An 18,255-nucleotide genomic window follows, 5' to 3' on the forward strand; every position below is an offset into this window, starting at 1 on the left:
AATTAAGTTAAGCACCCCCCCCGTTTTTTTACAACCTCGCACATTACAAGTTTGTTGTCGTCAAAACAGTGTAATATACCCATGATATTGCTATATTTTCTGGAGAAGTGATATTATGGTCACATAAAAACATAACAATCATGCCGTTTTCAATATTTTATTCTGAATAATTTAAGGTGAAATTTTTTGGGAATTTTAGGCATATTTTCACCTCAATTTAAGTATGGAGCTATAGGTCCATCACGGACAGTGTGGATGACGTTTATGTTTTCTAACGTACAGTCATTGTTCTGAGAAGACCTCTAGCGATCTTTGCGTCAATAACGTGTGTAGGACCCACGTGATCGGATCACTGACTCAACCCTACGTCTCATAGACCCTGTAAGCCGTCGTATGCGTTGCTGTGGCAGGTTGTTCCATTCCCGATGTAATGCACGTTCCAATTCATCCAGATTGGCTATTGGAGGGACCATCTTCGCAATTTGTCGTCCCAACATGTCCCAAACGTGCTCGAGGGGGTTCAACCTGCCACAGCAACGCATACGACGGCTTACAGGGTCTATGAGACGTAGGGTTGAGTCAGTGATCCGATCACGTGGGTCCTACACACGTTATTGACGCAAAGATCGCTAGAGGTCTTCTCAGAACAATGACTGTACGTTAGAAAACATAAACGTCATCCACACTGTCCGTGATGGACCTATAGCTCCATACTTAAATTGAGGTGAAAATATGCCTAAAATTCCCAAAAAATTTCACCTTAAATTATTCAGAATAAAATATTGAAAACAGCATGATTGTTATGTTTTTATGTGACCATAATATCACTTCTCCAGAAAATATAGCAATATCATGGGTATATTACACTGTTTTGACGACAACAAACTTGTAATGTGCGAGGTTGTAAAAAAACGGGGGGGGTGCTTAACTTAATTCTTTGTGTATATATATAAATATATATATATAAATATATATATATATATATATATATATATATATATATATATATATATATATATATATATCTATCTATCTATGTATATATATATATATATATGTGTGTATGTATATGTATGTATATATATATATATATATACTGTGTATATATATATATATATATATATATATATATATATATATATATATATATATATATATATATACACAAAGAATTAAGTTAAGCACCCCCCCCGTTTTTTTACAACCTCGCACATTACAAGTTTGTTGTCGTCAAAACAGTGTAATATACCCATGATATTGCTATATTTTCTGGAGAAGTGATATTATGGTCACATAAAAACATAACAATCATGCCGTTTTCAATATTTTATTCTGAATAATTTAAGGTGAAATTTTTTGGGAATTTTAGGCATATTTTCACCTCAATTTAAGTATGGAGCTATAGGTCCATCACGGACAGTGTGGATGACGTTTATGTTTTCTAACGTACAGTCATTGTTCTGAGAAGACCTCTAGCGATCTTTGCGTCAATAACGTGTGTAGGACCCACGTGATCGGATCACTGACTCAACCCTACGTCTCATAGACCCTGTAAGCCGTCGTATGCGTTGCTGTGGCAGGTTGAACCCCCTCGAGCACGTTTGGGACATGTTGGGACGACAAATTGCGAAGATGGTCCCTCCAATAGCCAATCTGGATGAATTGGAACGTGCATTACATCGGGAATGGAACAACCTGCCACAGCAACGCATACAACGGCTTACAGGGTCTATGAGACGTAGGGTTGAGTCAGTGATCCGATCACGTGGGTCCTACACACGTTATTGATGCAAAGATCGCTAGAGGTCTTCTCAGAACAATGACTGTACGTTAGAAAACATAAACGTCATCCACACTGTCCGTGATGGACCTATAGCTCCATACTTAAATTGAGGTGAAAATATGCCTAAAATTCCCAAAAAATTTCACCTTAAATTATTCAGAATAAAATATTGAAAACGGCATGATTGTTATGTTTTTATGTGACCATAATATCACTTCTCCAGAAAATATAGCAATATCATGGGTATATTACACTGTTTTGACGACAACAAACTTGTAATGTGCGAGGTTGTAAAAAAACGGGGGGGGGGGGGGGGTGCTTAACTTAATTCTTTGTGTATATATATATATATATATATATATATATATATATATATATATATATATACATACAATATATATATATATACAGTATATACATATATATATTGTTGTGGATCTCAGAGTACGGCGCTCCCCTTACCGAGGGGGGGTTAATCCCCTCGTCTATTAAGCTGGCCGCCTCCGGTCCTAGAAATTATGACGTCACTCCTGGTCTTTTGTTGACTCGAGGGACGGGTTGACTCAGCCTGTCATCCTTCTGAGGTTGGCTATTTGAGTACCAGTTCACTGGTAATTCCCTGTTTGTCGTAAAAGGCGACAAAAAGGGTTGGCGGCAGGAAGGGCATCCGGCCGTAAAACATTGCTTCAAAAAGGGGACCGAAAAACAACAACAACCTCCAGGTTGGCCTCCCCGACAACAGGTTGGCCTCCCCGAAAAAAGGCCAACCCCCGCTTTGCGGGGGAAAATGGCCTCTAAAGGTGGTTTTTTTTTTGGTTTTTTTTACTCCCAGTCGGTAGTAGCCAGGGTCATTAGTCAATGAAGTCCCAAATACCTGCGTACTAAGACCGGCCGTGAGCGAGGAGATAATTTCCACCCGAGCCGCAGCGTTAATGGATACGCCGAGCGAAGCGAGCTGCGACTCGGGCCGTTACCAAAGACTAACCCGATTCCGAGCGTTGGCCAAATCGTGCCACGTATATCAATGGAGAAATCACAAAAGCGACCGGATGAGAGGAACCAAAGTAAAGGAAGAACAAATATAATTTATTAATTCCAGAAACCCAAAGAGGAAATGAAAGAAGGGAATATACAAGAAGAAGAAGAAGCAGTGACACGGGGCAGCCTTAAACAGTCTTATATTATCACACACCCAGGACAGTACAAACACACTTACACGAATGGGGTGGTGGTGGTGGGAAGGAAGAGAAGGGTCCAAGCAGATGGTTCCAGGCTCCGGGTCTGCCGCGAAGAATGGCAGGCAGCTTCGTGTGTCGTTGGCGTGCGACCGGACCTTATAATTATGCGGGGGACTGGGATGCCACGTACATAATCTTTGTGCCAACTTTCTCTCTCCCCCAACGTTCGTCTCAGAGGGTACCCTCGCGCAGGTCGCTCAAACGTGACAATCAATCGAGCGCTCCCCGCGCAGTTCGTTCACAATCAGCATCCCCCGGCACAGTCCGTTACGATCAGCATTCCCCGGCGCAGTCCGTAATCAATGGCCTTCCCTGGCGCAGTTCGTACACAATTGATGGCTGCCTGCGCAGTTCGTTCACAATCAACATCCCCTGGCGCAGTCCTTAATCAATGGCCTCCCCTCGCGCATCTTCCAGAGAGGGCTTGGCGCTTGCGCTTTTATAACCCGCTTAGAAATCAAGCCGCGCTTCATCGAGCCACGCCTATTAACGAGCTCACCTCAGCCCTGGTTGGCTGGTGGGGGCTTACCGGCCACGCCCTGGTGGTGAGTTGACGTGGCCACACCTCGTTCTTGCCGCCCCGCCCCCTTCTTCTCCAAGCCTAACCTCGTGTTCAATGGCGACTGAGCCAGGCAGCGAACGCTACTGGCAAGTCAAGGAACACACTTTGGAGGAAGGCTACGCCGCAATATGTATTGACAAGGGGGCCTACTCTTATTTAATTAATACAACGCAGATTCAACTATTGGGAACAGATCCTTACCTGAAGCACATACTAATGAAATAACTAAAGGAGAAGCCTCTGGTGTGCTACATGTTGCTCGTGGCCTAACTAGGGTGCGACCTTTGACCTTTACACCAAAAATGGGAGTATTTACAGGGGATTATTTATAAGGGAATATTACAGATATTTACAAAGTGGAGGGTTCTAAAAACCACAACAATATATATATATATATATATACATATATACGTATATATATTTTTTTTTAACACAATAAAATGTGAAAAAGTCAAGTGGTGTGAATACTTTCTGAAGGTACTGTATAACCATATACGCATCCACTCAATTATAGGTAGAGCAGTCTTCTTTTTTTCTTTGAAAGCTTGCTTAATGCATTAATATTTTTTCTTTCTTTACTTTCAGATTGATCCGTTATGGCTGAGAGATTAACTGTTGCTCAAAGAGTGTGAATTGCTGCCCGGTATGAGGTTTGGCAGTCTGTAATTGCAGTTCAAAGATGGTGATGGCAAGAAATGGGGAGACATGCCTCTTTGGATCAAAAAAGGATTAAAAACCTTCACCAACCTTATACCAACTGGTTCAGTCAAGGACGTGAGAAGATCAGGAAGAAGTACCACAACCCGAGATCACCAGAAAACATCGACTGGATATGAGGCCTGTTCAGAAGCAGTCCGACAGAAGTCGATCAGACAAGTGGTGAGGGAGAAGTGGAAGAGAAGTTATCGTGCAATGCAGACAATTCTGAAGAAGGACTTAGGAAGGAACCACCTTTAGAGGCCATTTTTCCCCACAGAGCAGGGGTTGGCCTTTTTCGGGCACCGTGGTCCCCTTTTTGAAGCAATGTTTTATGGCCGGATGCCCTTCCTGCCACCAACCCTGTTAGTCACTTCTTGTGACACACAGGGAATTACCAGTGAACTGGTACTCAATTTGCCGACCTCGGAATGATGACAGGCTGAGTCAACCCCCCTGGTGTTAATTCAGCGATTAACCGGGATTCGAATCCAGGATACTAGGATCCCAAGCTGTCACCCTAACCGCTAAGCCAACACCAGGCTAGATGGACTTAGGAAGGAAACCATACAAACCTCGTTATGTTCAGGAGGTCTTTCCAGATGAGGGTTTTTTTTCCATGTTGGTAGTTTTGTCAACAGGCGTTACTGACATTACCGATCAAGAAATCAGCCAGCCAGAGTCAGCCAAAACTGCTTGTTTGGTGCGGAATGACTTCAACCCAACTCAATGGACCTTACAATGTCAGCAATATGGAAAGAGATACTTAGAAATGCTTCAAATCTTGCTTCCAAAAAATCTGTAATGGGAAAACAAAGAGGAAACTATTGTTACACAAGATGGTGCCCCTCTGCACTTCTTGATTGAAGTTCGTAATTGGTTGGATCCCCACTTTCCACATAGATAGATCAGGAAACGAGGACCAATAGGGAGGACATCCAGGAGTCTTGATTTACCCAGTGGGATTTGGGTTTTTTTTGGGGGATTTGCTAAAAAAAAAAAAGTGTATGTCAGCAAACCTGCTGATAGACTGGACAATCTTTTGGAAAAGTTATATGGAAAAAGAGCAGGAAGTTTTTGGTCGAAGTTTGTAACACGCAGATTCTCGGTAATTTAGACATAATAATTACGAATCTGTTTGTTACAAAACTTTTGTTTGCATTTTAAATCTCCCAATAAGCATAATTCAAACGTCACAAAAACGTAGTTTTGGCACCCGCCTTCAGTGCAGGCAACCAGGTTTGCTCACGTTTTCAAACCCAAATGCAATTAATCGGGCAACACAAGGTACTTTCAGAAAGCAATTCAAATTTTTTCATCACTTTATAAACTACTTACTGTATGTATATTTGAATTTTTTGAATCGCTTCGCATAACTGGGTTTATTCATAATATTGAGTCACATGTCCAAGTGACGTAGTTGTAGTTCTCGAGCAAGCAATCTGGATGTGATTCATAGTTAAATACAGAGAACACACAACAGCTACAGGTGTTCAGATATACACAATTCTTTTGGATTAGTATTAACACAGGTATTCTTCACCTTGGTATATCTGCTACGCAGAATTGTTTGGCCTTCCTGCAGCTACAGGAGATTTCTGCATCCGGTGTAACATGAACAGCATATGACTTCCTGACAGGCTTTAGGCATTGCAGCTAGTGTCATTAGGATGGGTTCCCAGCTAACAACACCGTTGGGCCAACGTTGGGCCAACGGTGTTGTGTTAGCTGGGTTGTAGCTTCCCCCCCTGCCACTCCAATCCCATCCTCTCTGGTGCAGCCAGATCTGGATCTAGGAGGTGGGCTTGCTTCCAGATCATGGTTTGGTAATGCACTCGCATAATGTGAAACCGTAAAGCATTGCTCGCCGGTGGTATGGCCTCTGATTTGCCTGCTATGGCCAATATGGTGCAGCGAGCCATATATACAGTCAATATGGTCCATCTTGTACATCCTACATACAAATATCTCTGCTGCTTCAATCTTCTCCTCTGTAGGTTGTCCATCACCTCAGCCAGCAAGAAGGAGATGGTACTTGATGAACACCTTCCAGGCAGATTGGTTTGTGTGATTGCATATGAAAGATGTGGTGTCCCATCTGGTCCCAAAGATGTGGTGTCACCTTCCCAGTGCATGAGAAGGCAGGAGTGATGCCGCAAAGCCTCAGGATCAAAAACATCTGCTCAAAAACATCCTTAATGAGGATATACTTTGATCTCTCTGCTATACATGACTTCATCCATAGATTCTGGAATGAGAAATGATGATAATGTGACCAACAGTAGAATCACATCAGTATCTTTCACATACACAACAAGTTGTTGATGTGATGCAACACTATCCGTTTATCACCCTCTTTGTGTGTCGCATTAAGATCTGACAGATCAGAGGATATCTGTGAGGAATGCACTTCCCATTCATCAGCAAATCCCCCTGCGACAAGAATCTCTCTGTCAAGTAGTGCCTGCCCGTCTATTCCAAGACAGGATGGCACACCTCGGAGATCAATGATTTGAGGGCAATCAATATCTCATGTAAGTATTGTTTTGTGGAAGGGGAGGGGGGTCCATAGTTAGAATGTACAGTCACGTGAAAAAGTAAGTACACCCCATGTAAAGTTTTGACTTTTTCAACATATTTCAACATACAGCTATTTGATCTTCATTTCAACAATATTGATAGATAAAGGTGATAAAATATAACAGATATCATGAAACATTTACATTTTGTCGTCCATTGTATAATTTAAATAAACATAAATGCAAATTTCGCATGTGGAAAAAGTAAGTACACCCCTACATTTATCACTACTTCAAATACCTAAAATTAGAATCAGGTGCACCAGCTCAGGTGCAAATGATTAGAACATCGTTAGAGATGATCTTGGAGGAACCTGTCTTATTTAAACCTCAGACATTTAGTTTGGTTTGCTCTTTGTTGTTGAAGTGTGCGGCATCACCATACCAGGATCAAAAGAGCTCTCTGATGCCTTCAGAAAGAAGGTTATAGATGCCTACGAGTCTGGGAAGGGATTTAAAAAGATCTCCAAACAATTTGAAATCAATCATTTGACTGTCCGGAAGATCATCTACAAGTGGAGAAGATTCCAAACAACTGCCAACTTGTTCAGGCCAGGCCGGCCCAGCAAGTTCAGCCTGAGAGCAGACCGCAAGATGCTGAAAGAAGTCTCGAATAACCCCAGAATGTCATCACGGGACCTACAGGTAGCTCTTGCCACTGTTGATGTCAAAGTGCACGAGTCTACCATTAGAAAGAGGCTGCACAAATTTGATCTACATGGGAGGTGTGCCAGGAGGAACCCTTTGCTGTCCAAAAAGAACATCAGGTCAAGACTAAAGTTTGCCAATGAACACCGAGGCAAAGACAAGCACTTCTGGAACAATGTGCTCTGGACAGATGAGTCAAAGGTAGAGCTATTTGGCCACAGTATCAGAAGACATGTTTGGCGAAAACCAAAGACAGCATTTGACCACAAGAACCTGATACCAACTGTAAAGCATGGTGGTGGAAATATTATGGTTTGGGGCAGCTTTGCTGCATCAGGGCCTGGGCAGCTCACCATCATGGAATCCACTATGAATTCTTCATTGTACCAGAGGGTGCTTGAGGATAATGTGAGGCCATCTGTCTTAAAGTTGAAGCTCAACCGAAGGTGGACCTTGCAACATGACAATGACCATAAACATACCAGTAAATCCACCAAGGAATGGCTGAAAAGAAAGAAATGGAGGGTTCTGGAATGGCCAAGTCAAAGCCCGGATCTAAATCCCATCGAGATGTTGTGGGGGGATTTGAAAGGAGCGGTGCATGCAAGAAACGCCTCAAACATCGCACAGCTGAAAGAATTCTGCATGGAGGAGTGGGCAAAAATTTCTCCCAGTCGATGTCAGAGACTGGTAGACGGTTATAAGAATCGCCTACTTGAGGTTGTTTCTGCCAAAGGGGGCAATACCACCTATTAGAGCCAACGGTGTACTTACTTTTTCCACATGCGAAATTCGCATTTATGTTTATTTAAATTATACAATGGACTACAAAATGTAAATGTTTCATGATATTTGTTATATTATATCACCTTTATCTATCAATATTGTTGAAATGAAAATCAAATAGCTGTATGTTGAAATATGTTGAAAAAGTCAAAACTTTACATGGGGTGTACTTACTTTTTCACCTGACTGTATTTCTAAATCACATATGTGGAGAGGTAAATCACATATGTGTTGCTTTTTGGTATTGTATATTATTCATAAAGGACATTGTGTATTTATAGTTTTCAAAATAGAGTCATTAGAAGTCCATCCATGGTGATGAGTTAATCGTATGGAGTAAAAACGTAAAACTCTCAATGTGTCACCTTTTTATTATGGTCCATAACTTTGATTACCTGCAAACTATTTTATGCGCCCACACTTGCTTGGCCAGAAAGGATGAGCGCACATCACAGGTTTCGTTGTTTTGATTTACGGATGTTCTGCAATCTTAAAACTGCATCCTTTGTCGGGGATATTGAATCATCTGAATTTTGGCTAAAACCAGGCAGCATTCTTCGGGAGAGGAAGCAATTTGGACAAATTTCAGATTGCTGAAGGTGCAACGTCAGCATTAGGGGAGAGGTAGTTATTGAGAAAAAAAAAGGAATGATGATGGGAAGAGAGAAAGGAAGGTAAGGGAGCTAGGAAGGAGTGGAGAGAGAAGGGAAAGACGTTATGGAGGAGATGGGAGTAAGGAAGGAGAGGGAAGGGGAATGGGACATTTTGGGGGTACAGGAAGGGCTCAACATTTCTGCTATATTTGCATAATTATTTAAATAGATGGAATTTGACTTGGTGTATCCATCATATTTCCATTTTATAGCGGTAAGCACAGTATCGTGGATCCCATAACATGGTGTACCTTTGGAAGGGGCTCTGTGCATGTGCTAATCCGCTGCGGGTTTGAAGAAGAGTCGATCTCTCGGCCGTTCTCGGCTCCTGCAGCGTATATAAGAATGCCAAATGAAATATAGATGGGGGCATACATAATTGAACGGGCACATAATGTCCTCGGGGGTGGTAAGCTTTGTTCTGTCGTCTCTGCGTCACATGACCGCATAATGCGAACTCTTTGCAGCATATTATTTATTTGTTCGCTTTCTAGCAGCAGAGGCTTTACACACACACATTGCAATACATCACAAACCGTTACGCACAAAAGTAGTGCCGGTTTAAGCTATATTGCCCTGGCATTCGCCCTGTGATGCGTCACCCGGTGTCAAATTCTCTCTATTTTCACCACATGCTGACACCTCTTTTGCCCCAACAAAGCATACATTTAACATTTATTCATCATAAAGGACGATTTTTAAAATTTATTCTAAGACTCGGGTGCTAGTTCCAGAATGAGTCACAAAATGACATAGCTGGCATTAAATGACGTCATACGACCTTGACAATCGATGCCCCCTTAGAATGCTCATTACGTGTACGCAGGTGTTGCTGCAAACCCAGACTTGTGCAGAAGTGTTGATGCTTTTTTGTTGGAAATGCTGTTTCCTTGGAGTGTGAGCAATTTTATGTGAGATGTGAATTGACTTTGGGGCCATGGAGTCATTAGGCGGGCAAATATGGCTGAGTTTTTGACCCAAACACTCACACAACCATGGAACACAACTTTTGCAAATCAAGTGTGGAAGATGCTAGAAAACAGCTGCTACATTTGTACGAACCTCCATCTTACTACAATTCACCAAATTTCTGTCTGTCTGTTCCCAGGTACCACAAAAACGGCTGAACCGATCACAACGATATTTTGGGTGGATAATCCTGGGACACCCTGGAGTAAAATAGACTATATTGTTTTTCCAAATTTTCCCCAATTTTTCCAATTTTCCAATTTTCCAGTTTTTCCAAACACGATGGAATAATATTTACCGATATGAACAGTGATGTAGCTTTTATTGAAATTCTACAAATACTGTTTAGATTTTGATGATTTGCATGTGATAGGATTTGACGGATGTTTATATAAATCGTTTAAAATAAAATGAAATCCTTCAATTTGTGATATTTGGCCTTTTTATTTGGGCCTCCCAATTGGAGCCCCGCCAATAGGGCGGGTACCGTTGCTAGTTGACAATAATGCAATTGTTGAAGCGTTTGATGCTCCCATCTGAGCACTTAGCCCATGTTGCCGTGACCCAGGTTTAAATCTAATATCTTCTTTGGTGATTTGTGCATCGTCTCACAACGTACTTACGAGATAATGGAAGGAAAAGTCCTCCTAATGTCCTTGCAGTCGCACGCTGTAGGTGCAAGAGCTCCACCAATAGCTCCAGACACGTCACCTGAAACTTGCGGAGAGTGTCCACAGCAGGGCTTTTCCTTCAATGTACAGTCACAAAACCCACAGCAGGCGACCCATGACTGTACACCTGCACACAATTTAGGCTGTCAGCAGTTAACACCACATGCACAAACTGTACTTATTTACAGAAACTGGAGTCTCTATAGTCTATATAGTAGATAGAGTTAGGCCGCAGTATGCTTCACCTTTCCAGTGCGTGTGGCTGAGTGTGTGTGTGTGTGTGTGTGTGTGTGTGTGTGTATATGTGTGTGTATATGTGTGTGTGTGTGTGTGTGTGTGTGTGTGTGTATATGTGTGTGTGTGTGCTGAGAGGGTACGTGCTTTGTTCGGGGCACAAAGGAACACAATGTGCATTTCGCATCACCAACTGCAATGATGTGATGCAGCCCGGGTCGATGAATGACATCATAACACCACAATGCAACGGTATCATAAAGGTCTCCTATACACACAAGCTCGAGCCGAGACGGAGAGCGAGCAAAGGAGCAGGGCATTACAAAAGCACTGCAAAGCCATCCATACCGGTGGAAAAGAGAAAACAAATGGGAGCATAATGCAATAAAAGCTCTCAGAATGAAGTCTCCACTTCACAATAATAGAAAGTTTTTGGCGAAACACGGGCACATTCATAATTTCTGTCCTGTATATTTCCCCGCGGGCCGGTGCACTCTTGCTGGGGTTCCAGGGACAGCTTGCGGTGTTTGCGCCAATTTAACAAGCGCTTGGTGCAGCTCCTCGCTATGCTTGGCCAAGGACATCAACCAGGCCAGAAGGTTTAAATATTTTTTAGTTCTTCACCTGCCAAAGGGTCTGCATCTGGGTTAAGATTTTGTTTTTTGCCAAGGATGCCCTTTGGCTGGCTTTGGAAGGCAACTTTACATACATGTGCTTCGCCCAAGACAGATCATGGATGACAGCGAGTTGAAAAAGTTTGAGTGACTCATATTTATGTCAGTGGATTGAAACTTTAATGATGCCTACATATGGGTGGATTGAAACCAAAGACTCTATTCTTGTTCTAAAGGCACCTTAAGGATAGTTTATACATACACGAGGCAATGCAAACGAGAGAACTAGATTGAACATCGATAGAGTGTTGTGGCATCAAGTTTAGATATTCAGAGGTTCCTATTTTTAGCTCGTCCACCGCGCAGCGGGAGACAGGGTTTCGCAATCGTGTGTTTGCGCGTGTGTGTTTGTTTGTGTGTATGTGTGCGTGTGTGTGTTTGTTTGTGTGTATGTGTGCGTGTGCGTGTTTATTTGTGTGTATGTGTGCGTGTGTGTGTATGTGTGTGTGCATGTGTGTGTGTGTGTGTGTGTGTGTGTGTGTGTGTGTGTGTGTGTGTGTGTGTGTGTGTGTGTGTGTGTGTGTGTGTGTGTGTGTGTCCAGGCTACAACATTTTTACCATTTGAGCCTTTTTCATCAAATTTTCAACAAACCCTTATGATAAGATAAAGAAGACTAATTAATAATTGGGTCAAAATGTCAAAGGGCAAAGCCGCAGTGAGTACAAATACTCTTTAATTGTCTGGTCACAGCACAGCACGAGACGGCCGGGGTTTTGAAATCGTTTCCAGGTTTCTTTATTTACGACTAGCAGAAGTACCCGGCATTGCCGGGCGGGGGAGGGGAGAGGGGAGGGGGGAAGGGGAGAGGGTAGGGTGGAGGGAGAAGGGTAGGGGGAGGGGAGGGGGGAAAGGGAGGGGGAGCGGGAGGGAGGGGGAGGAGGGGAGGGATATAGATGGTTACTGGCAATTGATCACATCCACAAATGATGTAATCCACACAATTTATGTACTTTACATAACGTTAATAGGAATACATGGCCGTGTAGATGGGAAATACAGTTTGTTTGAAATAAATCACAAATATCAGATGAAAGTGAAAAAAAAACCTATGTGGTGTGAATGGCAATGTTCCTCGCTGAAATGTGAAAAAACTGAATTACGTGCGAACGCATAACTGTGAGATTATGGCGGCAAAGTTGGAACATCACGTGATCGCTCTGAGCGAATCAGCACGTTGCTCTGCCATTCCGGTCATAATATTCCTCGCTGAAATGCGCTGAGGTAAAAATATGGTTAAAAAATATTATGAAATAAATTTTTAGGTCCACCATATTCGTACCAGGCTCAATGGCCATGTTTGTGCCAAATATCAAGTTCGTGAGCCTCTCCGTTTAGGAGTCTATCGGTAACATTACACACACACACACTGTGTTTTATATATATAGATTTCAGCTTTTGAAAATCTAATTTTCAACAAACCTTTATTATGAGAATACAGAGAACACCGATTGCTAAAATTTATTTTATTTATTACCTGCGCCACCAAAGGTGGACGGAAGTTATGTTTTCACCGCTGTTTGTCTATCTGTGAACAGCTAGATATCTCAAAAGGTTGTGGACAGATTTTGACAAAATTTGGTACAGAGGTTGGGTGTGTGACAAGGACGAAATGATAACATTTTGGTGAAGATCCGGAACTAGATCAGGCCTATCAGTGGGATACAAAGCGTAAAATGTTCAGCCTGGCGGAAGTACGCGCTCTACCGAGTGCTGCTCTAGTTTTTGCTGTTTTTGTCAAGTTTAGTTTGAGTATAAAGCGATAGCGGACGGACTTTGCATTTTGAGATGCTTTCTAGTTTTCTTTATTTGTCTCGGTTTTCTTAAGAGTTGCCAAGCATGAAGATTCACGAAACACGCTCTGAAACCAATTTGGGCGAAATCGTCAGTCTATACAAGAGTCAACAAGCGTTACGCCAAGGTCCCCCGTCGGTGAAGTGATGTGAGTTGACAAAGTGGACGACGCAAGGCCATCTTGGATTTTGACATGGCGACCCAATTTTCAATAGCGTTCTTCCTTATGCCTAGATACCCCCACACACCAGATTAGAAGTTGGTACTTCGCTTATTTGTCAAGATATTCCGCTCACAATGTTCAGACATACATGGCACCGGCCATCTTGGATTTTGACATGGCGACCCAATTTTCAATAGCGTTCTTCCTTATGCCTAGATACACCCACACACCAGATTAGAAGTTGGTACTTCGCTTATTTGTCAAGATATTCCGCTCACAATGTTCAGACATACATGGCACCGGCCATCTTCGATTTTGACGTGGCGACCCAATTTTCAATAGCGTTCTTCCTTATGCCTAGATACACCCACACACCAGATTAGAAGTTGGTACTTCGCTTATTTTTCAAGATATTCTGCTCACAAGGTTCAGACATACATGGCGGCGGCCATCTTGGATTTTGACGTGGGCTGCACCCACACACCCAATTAGAATTCGGTCCTTCGCTTACGCACGCACGTACGCACGCACGGACGGACGCACGCACGGGTGGAGGGGAAAACCATAGTCCCCCTTTCGCTCCGCGGTGCGACGGGGGACAAAAAGGCCCTCCCCTCCAACCTCACCTACCTCCCTGAATCTCTTCTGTCTTCTAAATGGTATCAGAAATCTCTCATCTTGCATCCACATCAGTGAAATTTAGCCACAGCAAAATTCCGACTAAAGGTTATAAACCTGACCTCTGTTCTAAATGCATTTTGAGGTTTCACCCAGTGTTGGGAAGAATGTGCGAAACTGGCTGAAAAGTACACCGAAAAGGATGAACATCTGTGCTGAGTTTCACTTCATGGTCCCAGAGAGAAATGATTTTTGGGAAAACAACCTTCTCACTTGCTCTCTTCCCCACCCACACCCTCGCAAATAAGTCCCATTCCTTCATATTCTTACTCTCTCTAAACCTTGCTCTTTTCTCCCTTTTCCTTCTATTCCTTTGTCTCAATTGAACCGCTTATCCTCATTATTTTTGTGTTTATGAAAAGACACCAAATGACTGCAAATCACCAGTCCTCCTGATACAAAATCTTCAAGCACGTTTTCCTTTTTCTGCCAAGCAAATACACTTTGAGATACCACACTGCCATGCTTTCTGACTTATGCCTAATTACTTCTACTGTTTCCCTGTCTCGAAAATTTTTCTGAAGAATATGCTAGTTTGCTTCCACAGTACATACTTGCAGCTGAGATAATAGCATCCTATGTAGCAGCTGATCAAAAACCATTCCTTCTAATGGTGAGCGGTGCCCCAGCAGTGAACGATTCCATGCTGATGCGTAACAGTAGGCAGCCCACTGTCAACTGACGACTGGCAAGTGAGAGACAAACAAGCAATGAGCGAGTGTACACCTATGAGTCAAGAGCGAGAGACAGATGAGCAATGATGCGAGAATCAACAGATGAGCGAGAGTCGACAGATGAGCATTGACAAGTGACAATCGACAGACAAGTGTCGGCAGACGAGCGGAGTCGACAAGTGGCAATCAACAGACGAGCAACGAGAGTTGAGACAGGTGCCGAACGAGAGTCAACAAAAGTGTGATGGGCACCGAGCGAGAGTTGACAGGTGAGAGTTAACAGACAGTGACGAGCCAATGGATGAGTGAGAGTTGAAAGACGGGAGTCGACAGACGAGCAAGAGTGCGCAGACAAGAGAGTTGACAGAAGAGCAAGAGTCGGCAGGTGACAGTCAGATGAGCGACGAGCCAGTAAACGAGCGAGAGTTGACAGACGAGCAAGAGTCGACATATGAGCAACAAACACCAAGCGAGAGTTGACAGACGAGCAAGAGTCGGCAGGCAACAGACGAGCCATTAAACGAGCAAGAGTTGACAGGCCAGCGACGAGTGAGGATCACAGATGTTGAGTTGACAGACGGTCAAAAGTCGATAGACAAGTGAGGGTCGTCAGATGAGTAAGGGTCACCATGCAGTCGTCGATAGACAAGAGAGAATCGCCAGACAAGCGACGAACGCTTTAGGGAGAGTCGACAGGCGAGAGTTGACAGGCAAGAGTCAACAGGCAAGAGTCAACAGGCAAGAGTCGACAGGCAAGAGTCAACAGGCAAGAGTCGACAGGCAAGAGTCAACAGGCAAGAGTCAACAGGCAAGAGTCAACAGGCAAGAGTCGACAGGCAAGAGTTGATAGATAAGTGATGAGCATCGACAGACGAGCAGCAGTCGCCAGATGAGTGCCGAGCAAGAGTCGACAGACGAGCAAGGGTCACGAGACAAGCAACGGAAGCCGAATAAGAGTCAGCAGACCAGAGAGAGTAGACAGAAGAGCAACATTCGACAGAAAAAGAAAGGTGCACAAACGACAAAGGACAGTCTAATGACAAAGGGCAGTTGAACGACAGTCAAACAGCAGTCAAATGACAGTGAAATGACAAAGGACCGTCACACGACAAAGGACAGTCGAACGACAAAGGACAGTCGAATGACAAACCTACAGTCAAAGGACAGTCAAATGCCGAATGACAGTCAAACGATAAACAGCGGTCAAATGCTGAATGACAGTCAAACTACAGTCAAACGACAGTCAAACTACAGGCAAATGCCGAATGGCAGTCAAACTACAGTCAAATGTCCAATGACAGTCAACTACAGTCGAATGACAAACTACAGTCAAATGCCGAATGACAGTCAAACTACAGTCAAATGTCGAATGACAGTCAAACTACAGTCAAATTCCGAATGACAGTCACACTACAGTCAAATGCCGAATGACAGTCACACTACAGTCAAATGCTGAATGACAGTCAAACTACAGTCAAATGTCGAAAGACAGTCAAACGATGAATGGTGGTCAAATGCCGAATGACAGTCAAATGATGAACGGCGGTCAAATGCTGAATGACAGTCAAACTACAGTCAAATGACAGTCAAAGGACAATCAAATGCTGAATGGCAGTCAAACTACAGTCAAAGGACAATCAAATGCCGAATGACAGTCAAACTACAGGCACATGCTGAATGACAGTCAAACTACAGGCAAATGCCGAATGACAGTCAAACTACAGGCAAATGCCGAATGACAGTCAAACTACAGTCAAACGCCGAATGACAGTCAAACGATGAACGCAGTCAGACAAGGAGCGACAACGTCACAAGAGCCATAAAGGGCGGCGCAGCTTTCCGTGATTTGTCTAATTTTTGATTTGCCCTCTCGCAGCAGCTCCACGCCGCCCGGCGCTCTGGCTAATTACGCCGCTAACGAACGCCGCAGTAAAGCGAGCAATTAGCACGTGTAATTAAACGCGATTGCCATCATTCCCGTAATGAGCGGGGATGACAACGCCCGGCAGCCTTCTGCTGGTTCGCACGACCCCGCCGCCTCGACGAGGAGCACTCGGAGGCTGTCAGGGCGCCTCGTTAAACTACGCACTGTCACTTCCATCAGCAGCGGCGAGGTGTACCAGGGGGTGGGGGGAAGCGAGGGGTGTGAGGGCTGGGGTGTGTGGAACAGCCGTGGCGTGGTGCCGACTTAAGGGCGCCATGTTCACGAGGCAAATGGCGGTTTAAAGTGTCGGTTTTCAGGCTGAATGGCGCGTTCGGGTAATTTGGGGTTTGTTTGGAAGTGCCAGTCCTGTACGCATTTCTCTGCTCCACTGGCGATAAACTGGGGATTTCTCTGCTGGAGGAGGTGATATAAAGAGGACTGTATTTTAAATACCTTCAGAAAAGAGGTAAGGAATTGCTGAGCGGTACCAAGACCACAAGGATTGGCTAAAGTGAGAAAATTAATATTGGGGGAAAAAGGAATATCAGAATGGATGATTTAGGAGACTTTCAAGTTTGGGAAAAGCCAGGAATGAAGGATTGGCAGGTCAAATTAAGCCACACCTCCTCACTCCTCACCACGCCCCTACCCAACCCACGAGTGCAATTAAACCATGCCTCGTCACTCCTCACCACACCGCTGTCCAACCCACTAGTGAAATTAGGCCACACCTCCTCACTCCTCACCATGCCCCTGTCCAACCCACACCTCCTCACTCCACGACCCTGCCAAACCCACTAGTAAAATTAAGCCACACCTCCTTACTCACCACACCGCTGTCCAACCCACTAGTGAAATAAGGCCACACCTCCTCACCTCACCATTCCCCTGCCCAACCAACTAGTGAAATTAAGCCACACCTCCTCACCACGACCCTGCCCAACCTACTAGTGAAATTAAGCCACACCACCTCCTCACTCCTCACCACGACCCTCCCCAACCCACTAGTAAAATTAAGCAACACCTCCTCACCACGACCCTGCCCAGCCCACTAGTGAAATTAAGCCACACCTCCTCACTCCTCACCACGACCCTGCCCAACCCACTAGTAAAATTAAGCCACACCTCCTCACCACGACCCTGCCCAACCCACTAGTAAAATTAAGCCACACCTCCTCACCACGACCCTGCCCAACCCACTTGTGAAATTAAGTCGATGAAATGCTAGATTTAATTAATGTGGTGTTACTAGAGCGCAACCACCAAAGGCCAAATGGGAAAAGGTTCCTTGCGCATACCCTCGTAAAGGGAGGGGCATGTATGGAGCATCCAGGGTGGGGAAGGTCAAACATTTTGCCAAGACTGCGTACGTAATAAACAGACACCCCAACAGGTACGAGGATTACAATGCAAAACAAGCACGATGAGGCAAATAGGCTTTTTTTATCGTGTCCGATTCTCTTTGCACTGCATTCCTTGCGGTTACATAATGATTTGCAAAAAAGAACTTAAGTGCATCGTTCTGCAGAGT

At 43.9% G+C, this 18,255-nt stretch overlaps 1 long non-coding RNA gene across 1 annotated transcript in view; it reads right to left on the reverse strand.

Annotated features, from left to right (window-relative positions):
* Positions 1 to 17,639, reverse strand: part of LOC137438737 (uncharacterized) — a 21,451-nt gene extending 3,812 nt beyond the window's left edge. The window contains exons 1-2 of the long non-coding RNA XR_010986780.2: positions 17,542 to 17,639; positions 10,538 to 10,712 (exon numbers count right to left, since the gene is read on the reverse strand). This is a non-coding gene — a long non-coding RNA (uncharacterized LOC137438737). The remainder of the gene's footprint in view (positions 1 to 10,537; positions 10,713 to 17,541) is intronic.
* Between the last annotated feature and the right edge of the window lie 616 nt (positions 17,640 to 18,255).

This window comes from Myxine glutinosa, chromosome 13, assembly GCF_964187855.1.
Source record: "Myxine glutinosa chromosome 13, kmMyxGlut1.1, whole genome shotgun sequence".
NCBI lineage: Eukaryota > Metazoa > Chordata > Myxini > Myxiniformes > Myxinidae > Myxine > Myxine glutinosa.